This window comes from Gallinula chloropus (assembly GCF_964237585.1).
Source record: "Gallinula chloropus genome assembly, chromosome: 7".
NCBI lineage: Eukaryota > Metazoa > Chordata > Aves > Gruiformes > Rallidae > Gallinula > Gallinula chloropus.
In genome coordinates, this window is record NC_140092.1 from 25,247,414 (window position 1) to 25,260,692 (window position 13,279).

A 13,279-nucleotide genomic window follows, 5' to 3' on the forward strand; every position below is an offset into this window, starting at 1 on the left:
GATTTAAAATAGCAAGCAAAACCTCTCCTGGGAAACCATTCCATGGATTGCGATTATCACCCTTCACACAAACTTTTCCTAATACTCACTCACAAGTTCCCTCCTTATTATTCCCCAACACCCCATAATTACATCTCATTTCCAAATCTTCAACATCCAAGATTTCTTTAAATCAAAGTTTTCTAGACCGTGACAGAACACGTAAGTCTATACACAAGCACTGGTCATCGTACCACTTTTCTGCATCAACAGCAACTATCTTTATGTGACTGATTGCAGTGAGAACTCAACCGGGGGGTTGGACCTGATGATCTCTTGAGGTCCCTTACAAGACCTATGATTCTGTAATTCAGCTCCCAAAGAAGTCTGTGACTCTCTCGGATGAATGTCACTTCAGGCGTTTAAAAGCCTGAGCATACAGAACATTCTAGAAGATCCCCACGGTAAGGAATTACTGTAAATTACCTATTTTTCCTTCAACTTCCACAAAGCAAGCCAAACTAAAAGAAGTTTAAAACTAATGTATAGCACACATTCTATCTGCCCAGTAAGGCATACGCATGCGATTAACGTGAATTAGAACCGTGCCTTCGAGCGAAGCTCCGTGCTGCTATCTACAACAACTTCTTCACAAGATTTTTATTTCAAGTGCCTTTGAAAGATATTTTAATGAGACTTCTACTTGAGACCATTCGAGCATGAAATTACTTCTCTCCCGTGGATGACAACAGGCAAGATTTCAACACCGAAGTCTTGCATCACGAGGGGTTGCACCAACAAAGCAAGCAAAGACAATGGCCGCGCTCCTCTTGTTAATGCTCTTCCTTTAAACAGTTACTTGGGTGGAATTAAAGAAGAAAGCTGGAAGAGTAAAGAGAGCTGGAAGAGCAGAGTGAGCCAGCTTCGAAACCTGTGTAACACTTTACCCTCTGGAAGCTGCAGAATGCGTGCCTACGTAGCTGCTCCCTGGATGCGGTTGTAATCTTTGCCACTGTCTGCAGACTCGAGCATTTGCCATCATCTCCGTACATGTCTATCTACTTGGCTTCTGAAGAGCTACTATTTAGACTTTTCCCTAGAAATAAAGCTAACAATTATGGCCCAAACTAAACAAAAAAAAAAAGACTTCAGGGGAGACAAGCTTGTAGAGCTACTGCCTGCTTTCAACTTCATCTTTTGGTCCCACTTCTACTATTGACAGCTATTTCTCCCCTTCAGCCTGCCATACCTTGCCAGGGAAGACAGTAGGCCTACCAGCGGCCCAGCTCTCTTCACCCAAGACATAGGCCCTGACAGTATCCTCATGTTCCCATAAGACAGAAGTTACTCATACTGAGAGGACCTTAATAATCACATTCTGAAAACAGAGCAGCCTTGATGACAGGGGTACAGGCTACCCTAAACCAAGAAGTTATGGGAAGGTACTTGGCAGTAACGGAACATGTTAAGAACCATAATAAGATGGTGAAAACAGCAGATGTGCGGATGCTTTTAGGCATCAAAGGTAAACTAACGATATATAGCTATAAGATATGTTATCAGAACTTGCTATAATCACTAACCAGTGAACAGTGTATGTAACCAATTAGCAGTTTTTTAGTTTGCCACATTTGCAGTAATAAATGTGGTTTCACCCAATAAATGTGGTTTCACCCAATAAAGGGCATGCTGCTCATCGCTGGTCTCCACAAAACCTGAAGCCTGCTTGAAGCCATTGCTTTGTCCCCAAGGTGCTGATCACTACTGTGACACGCTAATCCACTGCGCAGACAGCAAAGCAGCAGGACCACACATTCATGGGAGTTTGCTTGGAATATCAGTGGTTAATTAAAGTAATGAAAGAAACATGAATGAGGCTGCACTGAGACACGGAGCAGCTTAGCTTAGCTAAGTAACTAAAAACTACTTTAAATCTCAGATAACCCTTGAGCACATCAACTAAGTGTAACAAAATAAACGGAGAAGATCTACATGTACTAGGTGTCAGATAAAGTCACACAATTCAAAACAAATTCAGTAAGCTTAAAGGTTACTAATGGCAAGGTTGTAACAGTAGAGTGAACTCATTTGATTTTAGCATCAGTTTCTGGAGATGGGAAGATAGTATCAGGAATGTAATTTCTATTACTAGAAGTACATTGTGATTAGTTATAACAGCCAGCAGGTAATTCAGTGAGTTCTAGGATAAGAATTTAATTTACGTACAAAACATCAGGGCTAGAAATCACAGAATCACAGGCTGCGTTAGGTGGGAAGGGACCTTAAGGGCCATCCAGTCCCACCGTGCAGCAAGCAGGGACATCTTCACTAGATCAGGTCACTCAGAGCCCCAGCAAGCCTGACCTGTAATGTCTCCAGGGATGGGGCTTCCCCCACCTCTCTGGGCAGAATCTAACCCAAGTATTTATTCATGCAACTTGCTCCAGTGAAAAAATGTTTCCCACCTGCTCATGGCTTCAATAATCAATCCAAACACAGTCCTAGATAATTTCAGGCATGCTGAGCAAATAACTCTGGGAATGATCCTTGAGTGATTAAGTTGAAAAATGTCAAATCATTAACAAATCTAGTCAATGAGATGGAAAGGTGGAATTCCAGAACGGCATGCAGAAAAGGATTTGAGATTTGTATGCACCGTCACAGACACTCGCTCACTCCTGCGAGCAACAGAGCAATGTTACAAGAACTAGAAGATCACTTCATTATGGGGAATTCTCATCAGCTCTTCAGTAATTGCCACTGAGTTTTTAGAGTTACGGATTTCAACACATTTCAGTTTTCAGAAAATAAGACATTTAAATCTATTTATGTGTATTCTGCTGCTAAACAGGAAAAAAAGAGGTGCATCAAATGCATCCCACTGAAATCATACACTGGGCTTCGGTTCCTAGGCAACAAGAGCTGGGATGCATCCAGCTATTCCTCTTTGCACCAACAGAACCAGCAGCCGCCATCGGCCTGCGGACGGATGCAGCATAGGCAGATGCAACCCGCTGCAGCCGCCGGGAAGGGGGACACAAAGCCTCACGCACCTCAGAGCCCCAAGGAAGCCCCAACTCGATGGAAACCCGGCACAAAGGAAACCTCACCGAGTCCCCAAGCGGCTGCAGCTTGGGCTCGTTCCAAGGACAGCCGGCAGAGGGTACCCGAGCTTCCATGTACGAATCAAACAGGCGTGCCGCTTAGTGCGGTAAGACACAGGGGGGTCTCCCATGGCTTATTCCCTGAGCACGTACCCTCAGCACAGCGGCGCCTGTTTGTACCGTCAGAGACACCAGACAGATCATTGTTACAGGTGGCAAGTAAGAAATGGCATGTTCTCTGTGTCAGTCACAGTGATGAATCCCTGCTACATTTCCCACAGCAGACCATTTACTCCTGCCAAGCCTTTGGAGACTTACCTCCATCCTGACATGACACTCCTACTCCCACTCCCACAGGTGTGTGCACCCACAAAGCCACATCCACCTTTCCAGCACCTCTGAGACAAAAAGGACTGTGGCCAAGCACAAGTATTTGCTTTAAAGTCCACCTGCACGGTCAGGAAGCATCCACACTGCATCGAGGTCGTTCTACTTGGGAGTACCCATACAACAGCACTGAAACAGGTATGAATGGTCTACATCTTATCCTAGGGACACAAGGGTTAAAAGTTCCTGTCTGGCAAAATTCAGCCCTGCTGACATCTCTGTATGAACAACTCACACAAGCTCAAAGTACTGTCCTACTGTTAGAACGGAATGAGGATGACGCTGCGCTGGATCAAACACTGTGCATGAGATGTGACATCCAAACACTGGGCCTGGCAGAGGGCATCCCTGCCCATGGCAGCAGGGTGGGATCCCTGAGGCCCTTCCAGCCTCAGCCACCCTCTGACTGTATATATCTACTAAAACATACCTGCTGGGCACCCTAATCTCGACTTCATGGCTACTGCACAGTGAAGACCTGGATGTGTGAGTTTATCCTTCAGCTCAATGAGCCCCATCTGATTGAAAATCGTGAGCGGCTGGCAGTTTCATAGTACCAGAGGAAAGAATCTGACTGCTAATCGAGATGGGTCCGATCTCTTCACGTCCCCTCAGCACCAGGCACAAACAAACTGGCAGGGCACCATTTCAAGCAAAAAGCAGCGAAACAACCATCATAGTAATGCAGTGGGTTTTGAGTGACTGACACAGCCTACAACACGCTGAAGCGGCTCCCAGCTTGGAAAGCAGGGTGACTGATCAGAATGGAGCATAAGGGAAGAGTAGCTAGTCTTCACACAGCTGCTTTGTGACCAGCACCATCACCTGGACTGGGGAGTCCACTCCAGCAACCCACCTGCCCATCACAGGAACTGACCCGCTCAGAAGCTTGCTTTAGAAGAAGGGTTGCATTTATAGAGAAGTGGGAATGTACTAAAAATTATTAGTTAAAGCATTTGAGGTGGAGGTGAGGGGTTTTTGCTGTTTCCTTGGAATTTTTTCAAGGGGGTAGGTGTAGGGGTTTGGGGATGAGGTTAGGGATTAAGTGCAGAAACAAGATTCACGAATCACAAAATGTCAGGGGTTGGAAGGGACCTCCAAATATCATCTAGTCCAACACCCTGCCACAGCAGGATCACCCAGATTAGGTCACACAGCAATGTGCCCAGGCAGGTTTAGATGTCTCCTGAGGAGACTCCACAGCCAAACAAATAAACCTGGAGGTCACTTAGGTAATGCACTGTGATGAACAGCATCCATCTGGTCTGTGCAATTTTGTGGGAAAGCTCTGGAGCCAAATATCCTCTCCCCCAGAAGAGTGCCCTAACCAGCACACAACAGTGTGTTCTGGCTTAAGCCTCCACACAAGAGAAGGGCTGATTCTCTGTTCCGATAGTTATTTTTGTTAGCAGTGACACGCCTAGCCTCTCATATCCTCTTTGGCTGTTAAAAGATACTAGAAATAGAACCGAAACATTTTCTCACTTGCAGTGAAACATTCCTGAACCTAACGGGTTTTTAGTTCCAATTTGAGATTTTCCTTTCAGTGGGGAAAAAACCCAAACCACACACATTTTGATTTGACAGAAACAACGTTTTGGAGCTGCAGTTTGGTCACTGAACTTAAGAACAGTAGATCATCTAAAAGGAAAGCTCGGAACCCTTCATCATACTGCAATTCAGTGCTTAAAAGATTATAGAGCTGCATCAGAACACCTTCATATTTTCTTAGGACAAGATAATTTCAACAGGGCTAAGTAGATCCTGAACAGAGTCAGCTGCTGACAATACTCTGCCATTCAGAAACTGGATAATTTTTCCTTCAACTCTGGGAACTGAAGTGCTGGCCAGGCAGGCAGCATACAAAACTCCCCTGCAGAAGGATTAAAAGAAGCTGAAAACACTAAGTAGGCAGGATAACATAACTCACACCAAGGGGTCTTCCACCCTTCTGTAAAGGCTGGCCCACAGAAAGAACCACTGTATCACTGATGCCTTCAAGCTGGGGCATTTCAGCTACAGGATTTACTCGCAGCATCTCACATCTCCAGTAACAGATGACACCCAGACCCCACCAACACACACACTGAGGTTCAGGATATCAAAAACTACTACGCCAGGAATATTTTTTAAACATTCCCTAACACAAAAAAAAGATAAAATGCTGACAGAAGAGTCGGAACGTTAGGGGCTACATTCCCTGGACAATTACAGGCGGCTTCGGGGGAGAGCACTGAGCAAGGAAACACTGGGGTTTTCTCTGCCTTACAGACTGTGGTGTAACAAACAGGGCTTTCTCCCAGTACAAACACCTATTTGTTGGCAACCTTAAAGAGAAGGGTTGAAACACCATTCGCAAAACCCTCAAGCCCATGCAGGAAACAGAACAGTGGCATAGCTGGGAGCACAGCCTGTGAACCTCTGCCTTCCCTGTTATCCCAGTCCCTGGCACAGAGATGCAGCCATACTACTGGGTTTTACACTGATACAGAATCAAGGCCAACAGAAATTGGAGGAAGCAGAAATGCTTTGTGTGCAGGGTGCTCCTCTTCAGTGCAAAAACGGTGTCAAGATGAACATCTTGTGCAATTAATAGCGCTTCAGCTGGCTCAAGAGTCATTTGATGACTCTCAGCTTTTAGCATTAGTTATGTTTTTATATTTTATTGATACAATCACTGTTTCCTACAGAAGACCGTATTTATATTCTCCTAGAAACCTCACAGGGGAATACCTTCCCAAAAAGTCTGAACACCTTGGGCTTAGTGACAGATGTCATCATCACTTTACCTTGGATGACGTACGCGTAAAATTCAGGTATGTAGGGACAGAGTACTCACAGCAAACAACATCTCTAGCCCCCCTCTTTTCAATTCTGTTTTTCAGATGAAGGTTTATGGCATGTGTTTCATGACTTAAACGCTCAACCAGTATCCAGAAAACAGAAAAAATTTCTAGGAAAGTCTTTACTGGGCTCCCAGAAATCTCACCTTGCATAGCAACCTACTGCTGAACCTACTTGCAAACAAGACAGGTCAAGTGTACTGCCTCTTCTTTAAAGTGGCTGAATTTCTTCATAATAAGCACCTTAAAATCTACAGGGAAGTGGATGGACATGCATGCCTTCATTTGCATAGAAGGCACTACAATTGAGCAACTTACCTCTGTGCTTTACTTTGGCAGGGGCTGACTTTTGGGTTTTGCAACAGGTCATACACAGAAATAGATACATGGATGCCTAAGGCAAAGGTCACCGCCAAGACGAACACAGCTGCTTTCATCCAACCTGACAGAAAAGATGCCCTAACACAGCCCAGAGTGATGATTTTAAAGCTCACAGGCTCCACAAAGTCGCACAAGCTGTTTGGTCTGAGAAGGCAGTTTATATACAGTTCTTATTCATTCATGTCTAGTTAAAGGGCAGCCACATCCTAGCAAGGCAGAATGAAGGTTTCAGAATCAGAAAACTTGTGATCCCTTACCTGATTATTACTGGTCTACCATCTACTGGTCATCATACCTCTGATTCCCCCCCCTGGTTTTGGGGTTTTTTTGATAGTCTGTGCAAGTCTGCAAACTCTTCTGGGCCACACCATACTTCCAGCTTGTTGCTGTAATTCTCATAACAGAATCCCAATCCTAGCTGGCCCAGTAAACAGTTCAAAATATTTACCAGGCTAGCCTAGGACTTCACAGGTCTTTAGCTAAATGTACGTTCAAAGAATGGGTAAAATTCCTGTCTCCTAAAAAGGAAAATCAATACATCTCTCCCTAGTCAACTGCTTGGAGGAAAAAAAACCCAAATCCAAATGCCCAAGTTTCCTTCTGCACGCTCAGCCACTCACACATGGTTCCTACCACACATTTAGAAAGCCAACACCCTTCCAGAGCAGAAGCAGAGCACTTCCAATCAGTTGCCAGACCAACCTTACATCATGCTAACAATGAATATATGGGGTTAAGTATATGTTAGACCTATTCATTCCAGGAGGCATAGGAACTCCTGTCTCAACCCATCACCAGAGAGGTGTGCATGAAACCTCACAGTCTGGAACAAACCAGCTACAACAGAGAAGAGTTCCTTGAAACGTGAGGAACAGCTTGCTCTTGAAGTGCAGGAATGCTTCTTACCTTTCAGAACAGCATTTCTAAACCCAAACTTCCTTTGTGGACAAGCTGGCAGCATCCAGTGCTTCCCAGGTAGAGAGACAGATAAATGCTAACGCTGCAACAGGACAGGAGCCTGATCTCCCAGGTTGGAATGGGAACGGTAGATTGCAGTGATGGCTCCAGTTCTGGTTGGTGGGTCAGGCTTCTTTTAAGAGTAGGAGAGGGGCAGACAATAAGGAGAAAGAAAACAGCAAAAGTTTTGCCCCTTCTTAGAACTGTTTTTCCCTAGCTCTGCTGCACCCAGCCAGGGATCCCCTCTGCACCCTCAGCCACACTGGATGCGAGTTTGGAAGCTGGTTTGAGACTAACTACCTGTTTTGCCTTCCCCTCTCCCCAGTACAGTTAAACCCTGTATTTACTGAAACCCACAGCACTGCTCTGCTTCCATCAGCACCACCCCTTCCTCCATCCTCCTCCCTTCCAAGGAAAAGGGGAAGAGGAAGCCTAGGACAGAAGAACAGGAGAATCCAACAGACCTTGACCTCATGTGCTCTCAACCTAATTAGGGAGATAACCCCTACAGGGTGAAAACACTGGCCTTGAAACAGCCCATCTAACTCTAACCCAAGGCTCACAGGTCACCGTTTCCAAACCAACCAGTGCAGGTAGGAAAACACGCTGCTCACCGTCTCCATCGGCAGCAGCTCCCCTCATGCACTTGGCAATAACAGGCTCTATTGGTTAGGCACTGGTTAAGTATAGCAATACTCATGCAAAGGGATGCTTCTGTGTGCTACTCTCTCCAGGCACCCTAAAAAAAAGCTTATATTTTAATGTAAGCAAATAAACTGGTTCCTTGACCCTTAAAAAGTGTACGTGGAGCCTTTGAAACAAATACATACAGGAGGAGAAATACAGCGCTTGTTTCGTCACCTCTTAGTCTGAAGAAGGGCTGAGTCCTCCCACTTCTCCTAAATGCTCCCTTTTTCATACCTTTAACAGCTCTAAGCCCTTCCCAAAGCACGCTATTCCCATCATATTGTAGACCACCCAGCAGTGTTAGAGGGGAGAACAGAGGTTTAGACAATGACATACAGATGTTGCTGGGTTGTTGGGGTTTTTCCACACATTCCTTTTAACGCTGCTCTTTCACAAAGAGCGGAAGTTTTCCTAAGGTGACTATGTTATTCATTTCTAGCAAAAGATACTAATGTAAAACATAGCAATCCGTAGGTGTAATTCCAGTTTTTCTTTTCATGCATTACTTGATATTTTCCCACATTAAATCTGGTCTGCAACCACCCTAGCCTGACATCTAGCTTAGCTAGAAAGCAGTGGCTTTTTCTAATCTTGTCCGGTCTTGTGGAAAATCTTTGAGACAGTTGATTACCTGAGCTGCAACTGCAAGGAACAGCCTGCTAGAGAATGTAACATCTTCATCCAGCCTCAGCCACCTCACTTGTGAAGTTTCTTTTCTGTGGGTATCTGAAGATTATTTTTATACATATATCCATCTACAAAATAACTCTTAGCTCAGTGATCCGGTACTCATTTGCTTCAGTGCCTCATCTTCTGACCCTTTCTCTAATCCTACCCTTGATCTACAAGGGGATGCATCCTGCACAGTCCGTTGGCGTAACTGGGACTTTCTACCTTAATTAGTTTATTGGCACCTTGCTCATGCATGGCTTGGGCAGCCTACACGCTCTCCTAAATCACTCATTAAAGAAACAATATGCAGGAAATGAACAGCTGTTATATTTAGAGCTGCAGTGCTGAGTAAAAGTGGTTTATTCTTTTTATCATTTAAATTAAACATGCCTGCTTAAATCCCTCAGTGACTTCCCGTTCACCTCCCACAGTAACCCACATCACACGTTTCTGAAGCACAGGATTGCAGATTGGTATCTTCTGCACTGTGCTCTTCCCTCAGGCCCATTTCTGTCTCACCCCATCACCTCCTCCGTGAGTTTGATTCATTCCTTGGCTCCGGCTTACACCATCCTGACACAGCCAAGCTACGAGCCGCTTCACTGCCTTTGCCCAGAACTGCCTCTTCCAAATAAGCAGAGACAAGTGGTTTTTACCCTCCCATGTCTGGGATTCCGTCAGGATAGAGTTAATTTTCTCTAGCAGCCAGTGTGGTGCCATGTTTGGGAGTTGGGATGGGAGCAGTGCTGATAACACACTGATGGTTTAGTTGTTGCCAAGCAGTTGGACTTTTCAGTTGTTCATCCCGCCCCACTAACAAGAAGGTGGGGGCAGCCAGGCAGCTGGGAAGGGACAGAGCCAGGACAGGTGACCCAAACTGGCCAAAGAGGGTATCCTATACCAATCATGTCATGCTCAGCATAAAGGGGGTGCTGGTGTGGAAGGAGCACACAGCTCCAGGACCTCACAGTTTTGGGGATGGTCTGGCTTCAGGACAGCTCTGAGCTGTGTGGCCTGAGCTGTACAGTTAGGTGAGAAACCACATTGTGCATCACCAGTTTTGTGTATTTTGCTATGAAGTCCTGTTATTGTTACTTCTCTCTCTCTGCTGCCCCACTAAATTGTCCTTACCCCAACGTTTGCCCTTGGTTTTCTTTCCCTGATACACACCACCTTAGAGAGTGAGCGGCTGCGTGGCGCTCGTCTCTCAGCTGGGGTGAAACCACCACAGTCCTTTTTGGTGCCCAACATGGGGCACGAAGGGTTGGGATAACGGCAGATATGACCCGAGGACAATGTTGTGATGAGCACTGTTACGTAAGCTGTCTCTAGTCACACTGCTGTGGTACTTGATCACGTGGCTGTGGTACTCACACACCGGTGCATGCACTCCTGGCAGGGTTCTTTGCCATCTCAGGGCTGGGGCTCCTGTACTTCACAGTCTGCAATATCAGCCCATGATACAATAACATCAATGACCACAAGCTTAAGCTGGTATCTGCATGAGGTTTTGCTGTCCCCTCCATTCCTTGGACAGGGAGGGATTGGTAATGGCAGTCAGTAAGGGAGAGCAAAGGGGAATAACTGCACCACCACCTTCTTTCCCTTTAGGCTAAATAAAACAGCTCTTCTAATACCTCAGGAGAATTTCCAATATCCTGGGACATTCAGACCAGCATGTGGCTATTGCTAAGCCTTCTGTGGGTGGTCCAGGTTCTGTTTTACATTAAACACCTGCTTAAGAATACCAGTCAGGGATTTCCCTGAGGCTGTATCATCAAGAGTGGCAGGACATGTGGGAGAACATGGGCATGTACCCAGGAACCTTTTCAGGCCAAGTGGTTTAGAACTTCACTCCGGAACAGCTACAGGACCCAAGTGACAAGTGACAGCATGTCTGAAGGGAAAATGCTGTGGCTATTCCAAAGCAGCACAACTTACTACCCTGTGCTAGACACTGGCCACTATCTACTGACCGCTGCTTGGCATAATGCAGTGCTATCAGAGGAAAGGAAGGAAAACAGACTTGCAGACACTGCAGCTGCCATGACCCCTACGACAGGCACTGCAGCTGAGCCAAAAGACACCAGTACCAGTCACCCCTATACAGAAGAAGACAGACACAAAGAAAATCAGCTTTTTTTTGTGAAGGACGATGACAAACTAGGACTGACCCCAAACCATGTGTCCTGGAGCCATGAGCTTCTCCCCTACGAGCAAAAACACAACAACCCTTCAAAATACCTTCTGAATGAACTAAGATTTTGACACAGGGAAAAACTGTGATTCAATCTAAAACCTCAGTCTCTCCAGAAAAACTTCAAGACACTCTGCCTCTCATACACACTGACATTTGATAGAGCAAGATGCCTCAGGACAATTTTGATTCACTCGTCATACCTTCTAAGCCATCTTTATCTCTTGTGCTCATTCTTGATTCTGTTCTCCCTTAGGTATTTACCTTTAGCAACTACAAGCTGGTGTACAACAACTCAAATTTCCATTCAGGTAGCTTTCATTCCTACAAGGCTCATACCCTTCTGCCTACCCAATTTTAGTTACGAACGAAGTTCTAGGATCACCCACTCAGCAAAACCACAACAAAAATGAAAATGCCAGCAAAACATGAATAAAGCATCACTTGGGGGACAGAGAGACATAGCAGCAAGGTATCTTCAGAACAGAGAAAAATAAATAAAACATTAGGAATGGAAGAAGTCCAATACCTCAGGAAGGAGTAGCTGCCACCCAGATCTACGCAACATCTACTTCTCCTGGTTCTAACGGTCCTACCACCACTTTTCTCTCTGCCTTAACCAAAGCTATGGCTGTACAGAAATAGCAGTTGCCTTCTCTACAAACGCCTTTTGCTACCTACCTCCTCAAACTTCACCCTACCATCTATAACCAAGGGGATGGTAAAGAATTTCATCCCTAAATGAGGTGGCATGGATTGTATTCATTCAGCTTGGCTTCAGACACCATTCGGGGAGCTCTGCTCTAGCTCTAGCACCACAGCACAAAAGAAGGTGCTGAACAGACATGTCCAAGAGACTTCTCCAGGAGACAGCCCAGCTCGCGACAGAATGGAGCCAACAGCTTCTGTCGGCGCTGCCCTGTGTGGCTGCACATACGTGTGCTGGGTGTGTATGTACGTACTGGCGACAAATGCCCAGCCTCACTACCTCCCGGAGCCTGGGGACACAGAGCTGCAGCAGCCTTCCCATCATCAGGCCACCAGGTCCAGCAGCTGCTAACACTTCCCTTACGATACACACACAGCGCTATTTCCTTCTGTCATCTATCAAGCAAGCCAAGTCAGAAAAGGACTATTTTCAGCAGGGCAGCCAGGCATGAGGCGCTCCGGAACACACCTTCAACCAAACTCAACCGCCAGTTTCTCAGTCTTAAGGGAAAAAAGCATACCAAAAGAGGAGTGACAATATAAACTGTATCTACGCCACAGTGCTCGTAATACTGCGCCCGAAAAAGGAAGGCAGTTTCTACTGTGCACATACACAGTATCCAGTGATAAATGATACACTATGGGGGAAAAGCATACAGAAAGAAACACATATACAGCTCAGTATGCATCTAAAAACCATCAGAGAGCAAAATGTTAAGTTTCCCCCACAAAGCTGTTTGTCCAGTGTTTTGGTCAGCAGCTCTTCTGTGTGGAGCATTACTGATTTAAAGCGCAAATTAACGAAGCTCATGTTGGTGATGGAATATGCCTGTAGGAAGATCCCACTCCTCTCTTTCCTCCTACACCCGCTCTCCTGACAGGCAGGCATGTATAAGCAAATGAGGAACACACAGTAGGATTATTTCACTGGAAAAATTACATCATTTACTGTTGCCTGACACGTCTCTCAATGCACATAAATTCCAGAAGTGGAAAAAGGGGGGTGGGGGGGGGCCAAAAGATGTAACCAGGTGATTGCTTGAAGCCTCAGGTATCAAGTACATACAACAACAAAGCACAGTAGTGCTGTACCATATTCCTCCAGCACAGCCTACTCTAAGTCTGTTTAGTCCAGGACTAAGATTCTTGCCCAGTAAGGCTTAAACGTGTTTCTGTGAGTAGGGCTTGTAATGAAACTCATGTCAGCTTAAATCTAAGTACCTCTCTGCAGTGTCAGCAAGCCCCTAATCTTATTAAAACTACACTGGCATAAAAAAAATAGAAGTGAAAGTTTGGATTACCATATAGAAAGTGGTTTAAACACACATCAGGATTAACTGATTGTTTTAATTTGCTTTTAATCA

General features: G+C 45.5%; 1 protein-coding gene across 1 annotated transcript in view; it reads right to left on the reverse strand.

The window, feature by feature from the left end:
- KLHL2 (kelch like family member 2) overlaps window positions 1-13,279 on the reverse strand; it is a gene marked incomplete at its 5' end in the record, with an annotated part of 61,990 nt that overhangs the window by 25,792 nt on the left and 22,919 nt on the right. The gene's annotated exons all lie outside the window — the stretch shown is intronic.